This window comes from Balaenoptera borealis (genome assembly GCF_965194805.1).
Source record: "Balaenoptera borealis genome assembly, chromosome: 16".
In the NCBI taxonomy this organism is placed as follows: Eukaryota; Metazoa; Chordata; class Mammalia; order Artiodactyla; family Balaenopteridae; genus Balaenoptera; species Balaenoptera borealis.
This window is the reverse complement of record NC_138872.1, coordinates 19644092-19663639: the sequence shown is the minus strand read 5'-3', so window position 1 is coordinate 19663639 and position 19548 is coordinate 19644092. Positions and strand designations below refer to the sequence as shown.

Genomic DNA, 19548 nt, shown 5'->3' with positions numbered 1-19548 from the left:
TCAGTAAACACTTACTGAGAACCTTCCATTTGCCAGATAGTCTCTATGCCCCAGAGATGCTACAGAGAGCAAGACAGACAAGGTTCCCACTTTAACAAGCTCACAATTTAGTGGGGTCCACAGACATCATCCAAATAACCACCCAAAGAAATGTAAACGGTGTTTCGACCTGTTTAATAGGTAACCCTACCAGAATTACAGATCGAGTTAAGAGAAATCCATAAAATTCCATGAAATCTATATCCACAAAATGGATAAAATCCATAAAATGTATGCATAATTCCATAAAAATCCATAAAATTGAAAATTTTATGCTGAAATCCATAAAGTGTAGGCATTAATTTTGCAGAAGTAGGCAAGGGAATGGCAAGTGTCAAGTCCTGTGCTTAAAGACACCGTGGAGAGCTCTCAAAATGGAAAGGTCTGTGTGGCTAGAGTATAGGGTGATATTACAGAGGTAGAATCAGTGGGACCTGGGGCCTGATTAGAGGTGAGAGGAAGGAAGAGGAGTGGCCAAGGATGATGTCAGATTCCCAGCCTTGGCCACCAGGAACCTCATGGTTCCATGTACTGGGAGTGAACCCCCACACAGAGGAGCAGGTTGGGAGGGTGAGAGCACAGGTTGGGGTTAATTGGGGATGAGTTGACGTGAGGTGACCATTGAGACATCAGCTAGAGTCTAGTCACTAGACAGTTGTAAGAATTAATTAAATCTATGTGTAAGGCAACCAGCACATGGTGTGCACTCAATAAATGGTAGCAACAATTATTTTTCTTCATATTATGAATCAGATATGATAGATCACACTTTGCACTAAAACTCCAATGATAATGTAATTTGTTATCCGAACCAAGGTACTTTTGAGAGTCAAAGGAGACACTATTCATGATTGCGCTGGGACTGTTCCTGGGAAAACTGGGGTATCTGGTCACTTCAAGCATAACTCAAGTGCTCCTAGGGAAAGGGTGCCCCAAAGCCTACAGAGGAACAACAGGGGCCCTGGGGGCCTCAGGCCAGGCTCCAGGGAAGAAATAAACATGAGTTCTTGCTTGTCTTCCGGTTCCACCTGCTGGCCCTGCCCCTCCTACAGCGGCCATGTGGAGGCAGAGTTTTCTTTGAATGATTAGCAAAGAGAAGACTTGGATCCAGGCATGCTGTGAAGGCAGGACTGTAGGGACCAGGCATCATCCTGAGCCTGGGCCAGTACCAACTCCATCTGCCTGCAAGGAGGGCAGAGGGACTGCTCTTTCTTCCAGGATCTGCACTGCTCAGCCAGGGACCAAAGAGACACACAGGCACGTTTGCTGTATTTCGCATGAGACTTTTGTCTTTCCTGTTGAGTCAAATGACTGCTGTACCGGCTGAAACTAGGATTCAGTTCCCTACCCACAAAATCCACACACAAATGTTTCATACATATACACACACACACACACACGCACACACGTATGTATGTATTTTTTCCAATTCTAAGACCTTTTCGGAATACTGAGCACATGCAGTTTTATCTAGAGAGAAACTGAACGCCTAATAACAAAATCAAAATAACAAAATCAAAAACTTTAGAACAACTTAAAATTCTTTTTTTAATTATTCAATGTATTTGAACTAAAAATGAAAAGCAAGAACAGGTCACCCATTTCTCCCACCCCACTCCCACCCCTAGTTATTTATTTATTCGTTTATTTATTTATTTGTTGCTCCATGTACGTGAGATCACATGGTATTTGTCTTTCTCTGTCTGACTTATTTCACTTAACATAATGTGCTAGAGGTTCATCCATGTTGTGAATGGCAGGATTTTATTCTTTTTTGTGGCTGAATAGTATTCCACTGTATACATATACCACAACTTTTTTACCCATTCGTCTATTTACTGATGGACACTTAGGTTGTTTCCATGTTTTTGCTATTGTAAATAATGCTGCAATGAACATGGGGGTGCAGATGTCTTTACAAGTTAGTGTTTTCGTTTTCTTCAGATAAATACCCAGAGGTAGAATTTCTGGAGCATATGGTAGTTCAAAATTTTTTTAATTTTTAATTTCTTGAGGAAGCTCCGTACTGATTTCCATAGTGGCTGCACCAATTTACATGCCCACCAACAGTGCACAAGGGTCCCCTTTTCTCCACATCCTCACTAACACTTGTTACTGCTAATCTTTTTGATAACAGTCGTTCTAACAGGTGTGAGGTGATATATCATAAAGGTCTATTCACTGTTTCTCCTGATTAACAAAAAACTATCTGGTTGGGTTTTCTTTAAGAGTTTTCTCGAAAATTGATATGGACCAAAACAAAACAAGCAAACAAACAGCTTTAATCTCAGCACTCAGAAATAACTACTAATAATGTTTCACTTTCAGTCTTTTTTCTATGCATAATTTTAAGTAAATTGGGATCATACTGAATAATGGCTTGTATTGTACTTTTTCTGCTTAATATTTTATCATGAGCATTTACTCAAGTTATTAGGTGTCTATAATCTCAAATTTTTTAATAAATTTATTTATTTATTATTTATTTTTGGCTGTGTTGGGTCTTCGTTACGCGCGGGCTTTCTCTAGTTGTGGCGAATGGGGACGACTCTTCATTGTGGTGCACAGGCTTCTCATTGCAGTGGCTTCTCTTGTTTTGGAGCACGGGCTCTAGGCGTGTTGGCTACAGTAGTTGTGGCTCACAGCCTCTAGAGCACAAGCTCAGTAGTTGTGGCGCACGGGCTTAGTTGCTCCGCGGCATGTGGGATCTTCCTGGACCAGGGCTCGAACTCATGTCCCCTGCATTGGCAGGCAGATTCTTAACCACTGCGCCACCAGGGAAGTCCTATAATCTCAATTTTAAGGGCTGCATTTTTCTATTTTTGTACCAGTATATATTAACCAATCCACTTTCAAGACATATTGTTTCTAATTTCCCACTATTCATACAGTGCCATAATGAATAACCTTGAATATAAGTCTTTATATTATTTACCTCTCTGATATTTCCTTAGCATAAATTCTGAGACTTGGAATTAATTGGGCAAAGAATATGTACCTTTTAAGACGTTTCCTATCTGTTGACAAATTCAGGGGGTTTAGACTCCTACCAAGAGTATTAAAATTTCATTTTTTTTTCCATATCCTGTAAGAACTAGGTACTACATTCTTTAATATTTGTCAATTTGATGGGTGAAAATGGTTTCTTCTTATTTAATTCAGATTGTTTCCATTATTTCAATAATTATTTAAATTATTTCCCCCCAAAAAATTATTTATAAGAGAATAGGGTCCTTGCACCCTGCTGTCTGCATAGTTTGAAATGCTCGAAAAGCCCTTTGGAGTTTTGATTCTTCATGACAAATCTGAGACTACAGTTCCATAGAGTTTTTCTGTCACATCTCAGTCGGCTTATGTCACTTTCATATATGTAATCCTTTAAGTCTGGCAAATCTGTATTAGTTTCCTAGGGCTGCCACACAACTTACCACAAACTTGGTGGCTTAAAAACAACAGAAATTTCTTCTCTCACAGTTTTGGAGGCCAGAAGTCTGAAATCAAGATGCTCGCAGGACCGTGCTCCCTCCAGAGGCTCCAGCAGAGAATCTGTCCTTGGCTCTCCCAGCTCCTGGTTTCTTAGCTGGCGGCAACATCGCAATCTCTGCCTCTGTCTTCACATGGCCTCCTTTCCTGTGTCTCTCCATGTCTTCTCCCTTTCTGTCTCTTATAAGGACATCTGTCATTGGATTGAGGGTTCATCTGAATCCAGGATGTTCTCACCTCAAAATCCCTACCTTAATTATATCTGAAAAGACCCTATTTCCAAATATGGTCATAGTCACAAGTTCTGGGGATTACGGCTTGGACGTATCTTTTGGGGGGACACCATTCAAGAGCAGGGCTCTAGCTCAGAGCCTCCTTTGAGGTTCCTCACATGACGGGTTCACTCCGGTCCCATTGGGTGGACGGTGAGTGCCCCATCCCCGATAAATTTGGTGAGAAACCAAAGAGAAATGGCTACAGCAGAAGAGGGAATTGTTTGTTTTGAAGAGATGAAGATGAGTTTCACTTTCACTTTTTTTTCCCCCCATTTTCATTCCACATTTGTTGCTCTGAATAAGGCAACCTGCTGACTAAGGGTGAGCCCAGGCCAGAGAGGAGTGGGTGTCACATGTTGGTCAACACAGCTCCCACATCAAAATCTCTATCAGAAACCTCAGACTCTAGAGGGAGAGATGGACAAAAATAAATCAGTTCCAGTATAAGACAATATGATGAGCATTCATGAGAAATATAAGCCAAATGCTTCCTAAGGCAGAGAAAGTTCTGAAAGACTCCAGAAGGAAGGAGACATTTGACCTGGAAAATGACAGATCAGCCAGAATCCTCCAAGTGAATCAGGAGGGAAGGGCATTCCAGGCAGAGGGAACAGAGTGTTCAAGGCATGGACTCAGGCGTGTACATGGGATTTTTTATTGTCCTGGAGGGGCCTTCTCCCATACCCAGAGGGTGGGTGCAGCAGCAGGGCTGGATCTGGTGTATCCAAATGGGGATGTCTTATTTAAGGAAAAAAAAATACAAAATTGTGAATAACAGAAAATGACATGCAATGCTGAGCCATCTCCCCCCAGTAAGAGGCAGATATCAAAGGGTACTTAGTGCATGAGTCCATTTATAGAAAGTTCTAGAACAATCAAAATCTAGAGTGATAAAAAGATTAATGGCTACCTGGGGCAGGAACATGCAGGGAAGTGGACATAATGAGGAGGAGGGAAAAGTTTAGGGGTGACAGAAATGTTCTATAGCCCGACTGGGGAGGCGGTGGTTATAAGGGTACGTACATTTGTCAGAACTGACAAACTGTGCCCTTAGGTGTATGCATTTCATTGTGGTTAAGTTATATCTCAATAAATATGATATTTTCAATAAACAAATTAATTAAAATTTAGGCACAAAATTCATTTAGAAAAGAAATCACAACTAATTACAACTTTTAAAAAGCTGACAAATATCACAAACATTGCCACAACCAGAAAAACGGCCATATTGTGCATTAATTAACCACTTGACGTACATCTATAATACTTTTTCCCTATGTACTTTCTATGTACTTTCCCTATGTACTTTTTCCCTATGTACTTTCTATGTACTTTCATTCTTCATTCTCTTTGTCTCTGCACATGTCACTAATATCGCAACAATTTTTTAATATCAATGGTTGATCAAAATTTTTTTTTATTATTGAGGGGACTTCTCTGGAGGTCCAGGGGTTAAGCGTTCGCCTTCCAATGCAGGGGATGCAGGTTCGATCCCTGGTTGGGGAACTAAGATCCCACATGCCTCTCGGCCAAAACACCAACATATACAACAGAAGCAATATTGTAACAAATTCAATAAAGACTTTAAAAATGGTCCACATCAAAAAAAAATCTTTAAAAACAGTTTTTTTATTATTGATAATTTAGAAAATGTCTCTCTGCTTCATAACTGTTAACATCCTCTCTGTTTTCAGGGTTGTTCCAAAACTTGGCAAGGTCTTTATCAAGTTTTTTCACATTTGAGTTCTGAGACTTGTGAGAATTTTCTACGGATTAGCTTCTGGCTCTGTATATTTCAAACTCGGTTTCTCCTCCATACTTTGGATGCCACAGGACACGTTCATGTCATGACACAGCGTCTGGTCCCAAACCTTCATGTCACAACACATCACATGTCACATGTGAATCGGCACAGTAGGTGGTTCAAGTTTCCCTGGAGGAGATTTCCACACCAGAATGACTGGCCATTACTCAACAATACATAGAAGAGACTGCAAGTCACATAGCTATAAACCCAAGCTAAGTGTATCCCCAGCTCACTCTTAGCCAGGTCCCCAGAGCCGCTCTTACAGTAAGAGATGGAGGGATAGTACAGAAGTCAGAGAGAAAAGACAGTAGCCTTAACTTATTTCAGTTAAAATATCTTACTTTTGCAAATTTTATAGAAACATATGACCCTGGGAACAAATCACTAGGACCCCCAAAACTCCAGGCTTATGTCATTCCTACTTAGCAAACCCAAAGGAAAGAGAGATGATCTGTACATCAAAACTGAGGGAAGAGCTCGGGCTGGCTTGGCACATGTGGCCAGGGATGGTCGGATTCTGTCCCTGGCAACTCCACCACAACTCCAAGGAGGGAAGGACAGGTGATAGTCTCAATAGAAGAGGTGAAAGCAGGCAAAATAGAGATGATAGACACCACTTCACAAGGGTTATCAAGGTGAAGGCCAACCAATGGGTCTTCACTTCCCAACATCACAATTTCCATTTCAAGGCCCACGTCCCATCCACGAGATGCAGGTTTCCTGCAGGCCTCCGACCGTGGGAGTCTGTCACCCACCCACACTCCAAGGCAGACTGCCACCTGCTTGCTATGAGAGGCAACCTGGCTCCAAGGCCCGGGCTGCAGCTGCAGGTACCGAGTCAGGCACTGGGCGTTCTTGGGCCTGGGAGGTTGCTGAGTCAGAGGGCCCCAGGCTGAGGCTTGGGCTGTACAGCCCTGCTCCTTTCACATGGGCAGTAGAGGAGGATTCGGAGGCGGGCAGGGCAGCTGTGGGCGTCCACTAATTGGAGATGATGAAAGAAAGTCCAGGGGAAATTCAGGTGCCAAATGCCTCTCCTAGAGGTGCGTTTAAAGTGTCTGGTAGTTGAGCAACCCCAATAGCAGACATCCCTGGGGAGTTTCTCAACAGAGGCCGCCCTGGATTAAGTCCCCCCACCAGAGGGAAAATCCCAAGGCATCCACATCCGGGTCTGTCTCCACGGCTTCTAACGCATAGACTCAGGCAACTTTCTTTACCACTCTGAGCCTCAATTTTCTTATTCATAAAATAGAAATTATAAATTTTATGTAGAATAAGAAGACCCTGAATATAGGTCTATTTGGGTTTTTCTTAAGTCGGATTTGGTAAATTAATTTTACCAAACTCTTTCAAAATGATTTCCAATATCTCAGTATAAAATTATTCACATATTGTCTTGTTACGGGTGTTGTCTGTCTGCTGTATAGGTAGTCAGGCTCTCTTTTTCATTTCTTGCTTTTTCAGAAAGTCAGTTTGGAACAGGTTGATCCCCCGAATGTTTCCTATATTATTAACCTTTGCACTCATTTTGTTATTTCCTTCCTCTGTTACTAAACCTTTTTTGGGTTTGATCTATTATTCTTTTCCTATCTTCTTAAGTTCATGCTAAACATTCAAGGCTAGAAATAGCACTCCAAATATTGCTTTAGATACATTCTACAAGTTTTGATATGTAGAATTTTTATTACTGTTCATTTATAAATCTTAATTATATTACATACTTTATGGTTTCTCATTTGAGCCATGACTTATTTAGAAATGGGTTTTTTAATTTCAAATATATATATACTTTTTTTAAGCTACCCTACTCACCATTGTATTTTCATTGTTTACATAGCAGAATACCTGGCATATAATAAATGATCAAAGATTATTGGGAGAGAGAAAGGAAGAGAGAAAAGAAAGGAAGAAGAGAGGAAAAGAATGAAGGATGGAGGGAGGGAGGTCATAGATTGACCCTAATTGGTTTGACCAAAAATTTACCAGGGACAGTTCTGCCATCAGGATGAATGTTAGGATGGTTAGATGTAAGCAGAGGAGAATAAATAGCACATGCCCCCAGTCCCAAGCCTGAAAGTCTCAAAGGAATTTCGGGAATATCTGAGTCTTAGACCCAGATCTCACGCCCTCTGTGACTTCTCCTCCACATTTGCCAGCCAGGGTCCCATCACTAACTGGAAGAATACAGGGCAGCCAGAACTTTCCAGCCATCCCCAGGACACTCACTCAGAGGCAGCAGCATGGAGAATAAAGGAAGAGCCTGAATGCTTGGAGCAGAGTTTGGGAAGAAGTCAGCAGGTCAGGTCTATGGCAAGTTCCTTGCTGGCTGTGGAACTGACTGCCTTCCTTCTGTGTCTCTTCTAAACAGATTTCTTATACCCTAAGAAGGCTCAACAGCCAAGGAACTAAACACAGTCTTTAACCCCCATTTCCTGGCAGTAGAATGAGAGTGGTAGCCAGTAATCAGCCAGGCTGGTCACACACAGTGTGCCCCACCCAATGTCATGCTCTGTCCCACATGATCTTCTTCAGTACTCCCAACAACCCTCACCCCTGAGCTGGTCAACTGCCCATCTGGTCTCAGATGTATTTTGTACCTTTCCCCTGCTCTGCTCTGGGAACTACCCTCCCCAGTGTCCCCTGTCCTCTGGCTTCCCATAGTTTCAACCAATGAGAAGCTCTAGAGGAAGATTGGAGGAGAGAAACCAAGTATGTCTCTCCCTTTCTCTCTGCTCCCTGCAGCATCTCTGGCCGAGATTACATGTTCTCCATGGCACCCCCTCCCACTGGGCATAAATCTCCAGGGTTTTAGTTTCTGCTGATGGCCTTGCTCTTGGGATCTAATAGCAATACCTTCTCCCATTGCTCCTCCAGCCCTAAGGGTGGTAACAGCTTCCTGCTCTTACTTAAATCTGGAGTGTCTCTCAGCTTCTTCAGTCACCTGTGTGACCAATTCCCTTTATTAAATTCCCTCTGTTTGAAAGACCTAGTGCAATTCTCACTTCCTGGCTGAAAACTGATGAATACAAACTGACTTTATAGATGAACCCTGAGGTGACATTCAGAGCCGTTAAGGAAGAAAGTATGAAAATTCCAGTACAGAAAATATCAGCACAGAGCCTGGGATCAGGTCTAACTCTGACAATTGCTTGCTCTGAGATCTTCTGAGCCTGTTTTCCCATTTGCAAATGTGGGTGGTGAGAGATGGTTGCAACAACTGTATAGAACTGTTGTGAAGATGAAATCAGGTAATATCTCTAATATTTCAACTAAGCAGAAAGACTGGCATGTGGTCACATGACTAAAAAGTGGCAGAACTGGGATCCAAATTTCCTGTTCAGTGCTCACTCTCCTGTGCCAAGTAGCTTGAATCAAGTTGTTCGTGAATTGCATTCCCACAAAAGGGCTTCCTGTGGACCTTGTGGGATGGATCATGGAACTGACCTCCTGCTTCCCCACTAGATAATTGCAAATGACCCTCAAGCTGGTTTGCCCTTCCCAAATGCATAAGGGGCCAGACCCCAGGCATGGCTGAAGAATGTAATGCATTCTCTTGGACCTCCAGCAGCCAGGAACTGTGACAGAGACCTCAACACATGGTCCTAGGTCCCCATGCCCAGGAGCCACCAGGATCAGCCCAGAGCTATAATTAAGTGACCCTTGAAGGCAGCCCTGCCAGTATGAAGACAGCATCCTCACCCCTAACCCCAGGGAGCCAGGTCTCTAATTCCCCTTGTTAGGACCAGCTTAGCCACTCACCAAAGAGTAAGAGACTGCAGCGTGTGAGCATAGACCCTTGAATCCTGCCCTGGCTTTATTTGGATCTGATCCTTCAGGCCCAAGGACTCTGAGTTTGGTGTCTAATGAGTCTTCCCTCCTCTGAAAAAATACTTCCCAGCCCATCAGGGTTGAATCCCCTACCCTCCACCATCAGTTTCAGGAATGAACTTCTGAGATCCCCCGGAGACTTGAACCAAGAAGGAAGGTTGTACTGATGCAATTCTCACTCATCTACAACCAGGACATCCTGGAAGACACCCTGCAGTAGCTGCCACTCAATGCATCCCCATCTGGAGCCTCCGGGATGGTTTGCTCCATGGGTGCAGATCCCAAGAAGCAAGAGTCTCAGCCTTGCTTATGGTCACTAATGTGATCATTCATTCACCAAAACCATCATGAGTTCCAACAACATGTGCCCTGTAGACAGGAGAAACTCGGACCCACACCCCCATAGGGGGTTACACATGCTGAAAAACAAAGCAGGAGGAAGTCCATCCCTTTATGAGCTGAGTAGTTTTCATTATTTCATGGCATTTCATTATTCCTAAAATCACATCCTCTTAAATAATATAGAAATGCTATTAGAAAGCTAATTAATAATCTCCCTTAACCTTCAGAAGCACCCCTGTCTTAATAGCCTCGTATCGTTTTATGTACTTTTTTACTATATTTATAAAACATATATAGGGCTCGAGGTTTGGGGAAATGGGTTGTTTTATTTTATTTTCCATTTTTGTTTTGTTTTACAAATTTATTATATCAATTACTTGCCAAATTGCTTTTCCCAGGCAACAGACCCCAGATTACACTCCAGATCATTCCATGTATATCTGATTCTTTCCAATTGCTGTATCATACACAAAAGCACAACGTATTCGACCATTTCCCTATTAATGAAAGGAAAGTATACTTTTACACGGTTAAGCCACTGATATGTGGGAGTTTGTTTCTCATAACAGTTAGCATTACTGCAACCCAGTAGCTCTACAAGTGTGGTAACCAGACCAACCAGCAGCAGCACCTGGGAAATTGCTTAGAAATGAGCAATTTTGGCCCAGTCCCAGACCTATTATATCAGAAACTCTGGCAGGGATGGAGGGGTGGAGGTGTCCCAGCAATCTGTGTCTTAACAAGCCCTACCAGTGATTCGGACACACGTTCAAGTTTGAGACCCGCTGCTCTAACTTACGCCACTTACACTATGTCGTTCATAGCCCACAAAGATCAGGTCTGTTTGCTTGCCTAGCCACGAAACGGTTGCAGCTGGGTGCCAGCTTCTCTGCTGAAAGTGTTTTCTCAGTGGGAGAATCCGAGAAGTTTCTAGATATGCAAAGTTAGATGAAATGTTCAAGCAAGCTACACAGCTGCCCATTAATTAATTAACCCATCCATTCAGTCTTTGAGGATGCACCGAAGTCACAGTCACAGCCATAAGCAAACATACACGCCTGTCTAACACATCCAGAAATGTGTAACAAGCAAATGTTCCCCGAATGGGCTGGATGCGTGATGTGATTCTTCCTTAGGTGCAAAGAGATTGAAATTGGTGAGTTCTGTCTGTGAAAGGCCAACCCTCTGGAACGTGCAGATGTGGGAGTAATAACAGTGCCAAAAGAATGTGGAAAGTGGAGGCAGAGAGAACCAGGCTTGGATCCTGGTCCCGCCACTCATCAGCCCTCTTGGAATCTCAGTTTGCGCATCTCTAAAACTGGGGAGGTAATAAAACCCACCTGCAAGGCTGTTGATCCAAACTGTACCTTGTAGCTCCCCAAGAAAAGCTTGTGATTCAGTCTACTGTCCGACACTAGTGACAGTCGAGAGAATGAAAAAATGAGGGAGGAATTAATGTTATCTCCTGAGGATGCCATTTTGCTGCACTGTCTTCATTTCAAGAATTATAGCACGTGTCACCGCTCTGCTCTGCAAGAGGCCCGGGGGAGGCGAGGGTGGGGCAAGGTGGGTGGCAAGGCGAGGGTGGGGGGCGGTGAGGGTGGCCATGGGGGAGGTCCTGAGTCTGGCTCTCCTTTCAGGACTTATAAATAAAAGGTGCTAGATTAGGGCAGGATGTTTCAAACTTGAATGTGCATCAGAATCCCCTGGGGGGGCTCGTTAAAACACAGCTGGCTGGGTTTCACCTGAGAGTTTTCAGATTGAGTAGATCTGAAGTGGCACCTGAGAGTGTGCATTTCTAACTCATTCCCAGGGGATGCTGGCGCGGCTGGTCCAGGGACCACACTTTGAGAACCACTGCTACCATAATCACTGTGTTACGGTAATGCCAAGTGCTGTAACAAACGCCAAAATGTCAATGGCTTATCACAGTGAATGTTCATTTCCCATCTGGGTAACTGTTCACTCAATCCAGGCGCTCCTCCTGGTTGCTGAGAGTGGGGGACTCTGCTACACTTGGTCATGTATTGAAGGCTCTGCCTTCCAAGATCACATGGCTTGCTGACATCCCCTCACCCCCCAATAGACGGGAAAATAAGTGGAGAAGCTCTACCTTCTTCTTAAGCTCCTTGGCCAGAAAAAGATGCACATCATTTCCATGCACATGTCATTGGCAAGGACTTGTCACTCAGCCCCACCTCATGCAAAAGAACCTGGGAAATATATTTCTTGGATGGGCAGTTGCTTCTCCATAGCAATCCACTTCTTCCTAGGCTGGGCAAGGGAAGGACAAGCTTTCTGTCTGTCACTGTCACTGCTGTGCCTGACAAGTTCTTTCCCACCTCCTAGCCTCTGGGAAGTGGGTTAGCCCAGCCACAGCCCCAAGCCAGATTCCCAGAGCTGAAAATCTACTACCAACAGAGTACACCATGGCAGCAGCGGGAGAAGGGAAGCAGAGTCTATGGAGAGATGGATACAGAGACCCCGCCCCTCATAGATCCTTTCTCAATGACACAGGTATAAGCTCACTGATGTCTCGACTCCCTGTTCTGTCCTCTCAGGGTGCAGCGTGATACAGCAGAACCATGGGCTTGTTGTAGTCAGATGGAAGAGCCATCACTTACCAGTTGTGTGAACTTGGGTCCCTGTGATCCTGGCATTTATTGAGCACCTACTATATGCCAGCCCTATGTAAACTCCACTAGTCCCAGTCACTTTTCATATGGATGAATGACCCCCATGCCCAGCTGTACATTAGAATCATCTGGAGAATTTTTCAAAACATGGAAAGCAAAAGTATTTATTTTAAAATATGACATTTACTCTGAAGTTCTAAGTCACTTGGCGACCGAGGAAGCCATCTTCAGGCCCAAAATGCATGCTAGGTAATTCAAAAGAGAAAAGATATTGAGGTCAATATATCGTGGTGGTGGGGCTGCTGTGGCGTATTTGTACTGAGTGAATTTAGCTCAACTGGAATTATGTTTCCCAGAATTCCTTTCCCTGCATAATTAGCTTGGGCCCCAAAAGGCATTTTACATGAGATTTGGAAGGCAGAAGGGAAGCAGCAGCAGCCAGATTCTGTTTGGGTTCAGAAGGTCAGCACTGGTCCTCTGGGCTGTCGGGGTGCATGCATGTAGTTGCTGGTCTGCAGTCTCACCGGGGTGATGCGGGGCAGCACCTGGACAGAAGCTCCTCTCACCAGCTCTCCTCCCCTGCTTCCCCACCTCTTGGGCCAGGAGCATGTTGAGCTCTGGGACACAGGACATCAGCTTCTCCAGCAGGGCACGCACATCTTCGAAGCTGGAGACTATGAGGGGTTGAGAGATGGACATGGATCCACAAGTCCTTGTGTGGTCCAGCTCGGATTCTGTTTGCCCTTGCCCTCCAGCTAATGTCTGTCTTTCTTTCTCGACTGCTGGCCCTGTTGACTTCAAGCCCAGACACAGATGCAACGGCTTCCCACAAACTGTTTAACCAGCTCCCATCACCGTGTGGGACCAAATCCTCAAAATCAAGCCCTTGTTTGACATAGAAAACAAACTTATGGTTACCAAAGGGGAGGGGAATAAATTAGGAGTTTGGGATTAGCAGATACAAACTACTATATATAAAAAAGATTAACAACAAGGTCCTATTGTACAGCACAGGGAAGCATATTCAATATCTTGTAATAATCTATAATGAAAAAGAATACAGTAAGTCGCCTACATATGAACCTTCAAGTTGCAAACTTTCAAAGATGCGAACATACGTTCACATGTCCAGTCACATAAGTTAGTACACATGTCTGGCATACATTGTCACGTGCGTGCATCCTCTACAAGTGGTTGTGCTTTTGTGTACTTTGCTGTACAGTACAGTATAGAGTACAGTAGTACAGTATCTTTATTTCAAACCCAAGATGTCCAGATGCAAGCGTAAAAGCAGCGGTGATGTCGCTGGTACTGCACTGTACTTTTCAAGGTACTGTACTGTAAGATTAAAAATGTGTTCTTGGGTTTCCCTGGTGGCGCAGTGGTTGAGAATCTGCGTGCCAGTGCAGGGGACACGGGTTCAAGCCCTGGTCTGGGAAGATCCCACATGCCGCGCCGCCACTAGGCCCGTGAGCCACAACTACTGAGCCTGCGCGTCTGGAGCCTGTGCTCTGCAACAAGAGAGGCCGCGATAGTGAGAGGCCCGCGCACCGCAATGAAGAGTGGCCCCCGCTTGCTGCAACTAGAGAAAGCCCTCACACGGAAACAAAGACCCAACACAGCCAAAAATAAATAAATTAATTATAAAAAAAAAGTGTTCTTTATTTTTTGTGTTTGTTTTTTATGTATTATTTGTGTAAAAAGTAGTATAAACCTATTACAGTACAGTACTATATAGCCAGTTGTGTTAGTTGGTTACCTAGGCTAACCTTGTTGGACTTACGAACAAGGTGGACTTACAATTCACTTTGTTGTACACCAGGAGCTAACACAACACTGTAAATCAACTCTACTTCAATAAAAAAATAATTTAAAGAATATAAAAATAAACCCTTGTTTTACTTCATTCTTAGTTGTTTTGCTTCTCTTCTTGAACCTTGACTGATAGAAGTGTTTTCTTTCAGCATTTTCATTTAATTTTCACAGCAACCGCATTAGGAAGGTCCCATTTTAGACATGATTAAAGTGGGGATCAGAGAGGCTGAGATATTTGTCCAAGATCCCACAGCCAGGGTCAGGAGAGGGGGGCGAGGACTTGAACCCTGACCTCTCAAACTCCAAAGTCTCTTCACCATTATTTCTCCTAAGAAGAAAACCTGGTCCCATGAGATTGGCAACACTGAGTTCTCACCTGTGTCTGTGCCACGATCCTGCCCCCCCTGCCCCCCACTGCTTCAGGAGAAGGGTCTTCCTTGGTCAGAGCCCGTAGTCTGGATGGAGAATGGCCGATGTCTTCCCTTCCTTTTTGCCCCCCCAGCTCTAGCCAGAGTTCCCTGTAGGTTAATTACACTTTTATCATAAATCAATAAAAGGAGGAAAAACAATTTCTTGGAAGATTCTAAACAGAACTCAAGGCCCAGGAGAAAACCTCCCTTGAAACTGTTCTGCTTTCGTGTAAAAGAAGACACGTGTTGGTAAGAGAGACAGTGCTGCTTTGGGAACAGCTCCTGGTTGTGAAGTGTAGAGACCTGGCCGCCAGTCAGAAACAGAAAGGCAGGCAGGACAGGAGGCAGAAATGGAAACAGATCAAAATGAAGAAAATGACAGAGGGGAAACCAACAGAAGCAGTGAAGAGAAGCAGCGAAGAGACAGAAAGGGAGAGCAAGGGAAGGAGGCATAAAAAGAGAAACCAGAGAAAGAGCCAGAGACAGAAGAAACAGAAAATAAATAGAATGGGAGAAACTGGAATAGAGGAAATAATAATAGAGGGAGGAAAAGAGGGAGGAGATATGGGGATGTATGTATATGTATAGCTGATTCACTTTGTTATACAGCAGACACTAACACACTATTGTAAAGCAATTCTACTCCAATAAAGATGTTAAAAAAAAGAAAAAAGAAAAAAAGTGAGAAGAGAAGAAAAAGAGAGAGACAAAGAGAGAGACAGAGAGACAAAAGGGAAAGGGAAAGAGATGCCTGTCAAGTTCCTACCAAGTGAACATCTCCTTCCTGGCCCCAGGTTCTTTGGGGGAGGCTAGGATGGGACCCAAGACAGCCAGTGGGGAAGGGAGGTTCCTTGGGGCACTGGGCCTGGCACTCTGGACACTGGCCACATTTGACACGCCACTGAACAACAGACTTCTGCCTCTGAGTCAGCTCCTTTCTTCAGAGCCTCGCCTGCCCCACCTCTTGGGCTAATATTCCAGAGATAATTACAGAAAGCCTGCCCGACTGGGGATTTATGAGCCTAGAATGAGCCTGGCTGCTGGAGGGGGAGGGCAGACCTGTGGGGGAGGATGGTCACAGACACTCACTGAGGCAGGCACTGAAAGTTTCTGCCCTGGAATGGACCCTCAAACACCCACAGACAAATGGTGTCTGAAGCCAGAGAGATAAAGGGAGGTCTGTCCGCACTGAAGCCTGGGTCACAAAGCCAACTCCTCCATTGTTCAGACAACTTTTACCCTTCCACCAGCCCCTCTTTCTACCAACCCTTCCATCTTTCCGCTGAATGTTTCACCCATCTGCCATCTTTCCGTCTCGTTGAAAATCCTTCTCCCCATCTGCCAATATCTGACATCTCCTCTACTTACCCTCTATCCTCCACATACCTACTTTCACCCATCTGTCGAACCATCCATCCATCAAAAGCTCCATGATTCAGCCCACACCCCATCCATCCATCAGCTGCTCCACCCAACTGCCAACCCCTCTTCCATCCACCCACCCTCCCTTATCAACCAATGTTTTCACCTCTCTACCAATTCCTTCACCCTCCACAAAACCTTCAGTCACCGCCATTTCTTCTACCCACCTGCCAACACTTCATCCATGATTCAGCCTGTGTATCTACCAACCCCATCTCATATTACCTCCACCCACGTGCCACTCTCCATTTATCTTCCAAACACTTCCATCCATCCACCCACCAACCCCTCCACCCATCTGCCAACTTCTCCACACATTTGCCAGCCCCTCCCCCTTCCTCCAACTCCCTACCTTCTAGCCCATCTATCACTTTGCAAATCCTCCATTCATCCACCAAAATCTCCAACCCACCCCTATCCATCCCCACACCCACACATCAACTCTTCCATTCATTGGCCACCCCTCCCTCCATCTAGACATACAACTCCCTGTCCAATCCGCCAATACCTATCCCCATCCATCTATCCATCCATCCATCCATCTAGCAACTCTTCCATTAGTACATAAACCACTTCCTGCAATGCTTACTCCTTCACTCACTAAGCCCTCAACACTTCAGCTACCTCTCAATGTACCCACTGACTTCACAAAGGCCCTAACCCAGCCCTCAGGGTGGTTCAGTGAAAAGAAACTGGATGAGCAGGCCATGCAGACCTGGGATATAATCTCGGTTTGGCACACAGTGGCAACATAGCTCAGTGCAGTGCTCCCGTTGCCTAGGAAGAGCCTTGAGAGGGTCCCCAAAGCCATTAAGGAAGCTGGACAGAGCAGAAAGGGGAGTAGGGGAAAGGTCTTCTCACCTCTGTTAAGGACACTGGTAAAGTAAATTACAGCCATCTCCATACCCTCTCAGCTAACTGGATAGCACAAAAGAAACCTCACCCCACTGATTTCTGCCCTGGCCTGTCCTGCCCATCTTGATGGGGCACATCCAGGCCACAGTCCCCTCCTCCACCTGGGCCCTGGGGTTCTGAACTAGCTCCAAAGACTCTGAATAGGCAAATCCATGTTGGTCCAAGGCCTGGGGTTGCAGATGGCCTCTGCACCACAGCGACCCACTCAGTCCTACATGGTCCCATCCACTCTCTTAAGTACAAACAAATCTCTTGATGACTTATGGACCAGGGTAGACCCAGGCAGATAGACTGCAGGTAACACAGAGAAAGGAAAACTACATCACACCTAGACATAGGCTATGGAATCAGTAAGACCTATGTTTGTATCCTTCTTGTTACACTTCCTAGCTGTGTGATCTTCCCAGGTCGCTTAACCTCTCTGAGCCGCGGTGTCCTCATTTGTAAAATGAGGGTCCAAAGATTCCCGCCTACTGCATAAGATTTGATTAAATATATGTACATGTCAGGATGGGACCTGACACACAGTACACCCGCATCAGAGATCAGATTGCCTTGCCTTCACTTGGACTGGCCCTGGGGGCTGAGGCCTGGGCTTCTGGGTACAGAAGGGAAAACAGGACATGTTTCCACCCCTATTCCAGGCTGTCTGCGCCACAAAGCTGAAGCCTTCCCCTTAGAGCCCCCCGGTTCAGCATTTCCACTGGAAAATCTCTGTTTTCAGAGAATCTTACATGCCTGGAAAATTTTGCTGTGGGGTGAAACTCGGTCAGAGACAGAACAAGTTTCCTTTGCAAATCCCAGCCCTCCCTTTTGGCGTGTGCTGGCCCCTCGCCGCAACGCGAGCTGTGAGTTTCTGTGACTTGGGTGTCTAAAGTGGAGTTCAGCGAGTGATCAGTCTAATTGCTTTTGATATCTAGAAAAGCTAATTAAGGTAATAATTCTTGGCACTGGTATAATAATAATAAAAATAATGACCCTTTATATGTAAGGAGCATGTTTCATCTGAGGATCACAAAGCCCCTACAAACATTAATTAATCCTCACAACTCACCTGTGAAGTGGGTGTAATTAGCCCATTTGACGGCTGGATGAACTGAGGCATGGTTGGGGTAAAGGATGTGGCAATAATCACACCCTGCATCTACGGTCAAGACAAGGATGGCTCTGAAGATTCTGGAAGCTCACTCAGAGCTCCTCAAGCTCCCTGGTAGGATCCTTCTGCCTGTCCCATGAGCCAAATCTCCCTCTTGACCAACCACAGAGAAAAGCAGAATGCCAGGGCTGCCTCTGGCTGGGTGGCCTTGAGCTAGCCCCTTTCCCTCTCTGAGCCTTTATTTCGTTGCCCATAAGCCAAGACGATTGGGCTCCATGTAACCTCACAGCCCCAGTATCCATCCCCAGGCTTGTCATCCTGTTTCTGACTTCACTGGCAAGTTTTCCAGGCCTTGAAGCCACCAACAAAGACCCAGGTTCAGCTCACATCCCTTAGCAGCTGGGTTGCCAGATTTAGCAAATAAAAATACAAGACGCCCAGCTAGATCTGAATTTCAGAAAAACAACAAATCATGTGTTAGTATAAGTATGTCCCATGCTTATACTAAAACATGATTGGTTATTTACCTGAAATTCACACTTAACTGGGCATCCCAGATTTTATCTGGCAACCCTGCTTATTAGACACTCTGTGCTAGGCAGGGGCTGGATGTGCTCATGTCACTGATCTCATGTGATCCTTAGCATAGCCCTGGGAGGCAGGCACTGCTATTCCCTGGAACTTCCGCTGACAGCCCCAGCTATTCCCTAGTGCCCAGAAAACAAAGTCCAGACCCCTTGATGGAATCCCTTTCAGGCCCTGCAAATCCTGCCCCCAAACTTCTCAAGCTTCGTGTGGACCCCACTGGTGCCCATCACATGCACATCTAGGCTGGGTTTACTTAGCTGGGCCCTCCACCCAGCATCCTACCTGGCCTCTCTCTGGTTTCCAGCCTTTACCTCCGCTACTTCCTCCACCTGACCTGCTATTCCTCCATCTTCTGGAAAAGGTCTACACATCTACAGGACTGCAGTCAATGTCACCTCCTCAGAGAAGACTTCCTTCCCCAAAGAGTTCCTTTGCTTTGTTACTCTCTTGGCCCCAATCTTCCAACAAACAGAAGTCCAGGACCAGATGGCTTCACAGATGAATTCTATCAAACATTTAGAGAAGAGCTAACACCCATCCTTCTCAAACTCTTCCAAAAAATTGCAGAGGAAGGAACACTCCCAAACTCATTCTATGAGGCCACCATCACCCTGATACCAAAACCAGACAAAGATACTACAAAAAAAGAAAATTACAGACAAATATCACTCATGAATATAGATGCAAAAATCCTCAACAAAACACTAGCAAACAGAATCCAACAACACATTAAAAGGATCATACACCATGATCAAGTGGGATTTATCCCAGGGATGCAAGTATTCTTCAATATACGCAAATCAATCAATGTGATACACCATATTAACAAATTGAAGAAAAACCATATGATCATCTCAATAGATGCAGAAAAAGCTTTTCACAAAATTCAACACCC

The 19548-nt window shown here is 44.8% G+C and overlaps 1 protein-coding gene across 2 annotated transcripts in view; it reads right to left on the bottom strand.

Moving 5' to 3' along the window:
• The window catches only part of MAFB (MAF bZIP transcription factor B), an 87117-nt gene that overhangs the window by 19272 nt on the left and 48297 nt on the right, over positions 1-19548 (bottom strand). Inside the window, exon 3 of one of the 2 annotated variants that reach the window (XR_014235972.1) lies at positions 12544-13292. The exons of the other annotated variant lie outside the window; for it this stretch is intronic. The gene's annotated coding sequence lies outside the window, so the exon portion shown is untranslated. Of the gene's footprint in view, positions 1-12543; positions 13293-19548 lie in introns of those variants that run through there. 2 annotated transcript variants of the gene reach the window in all.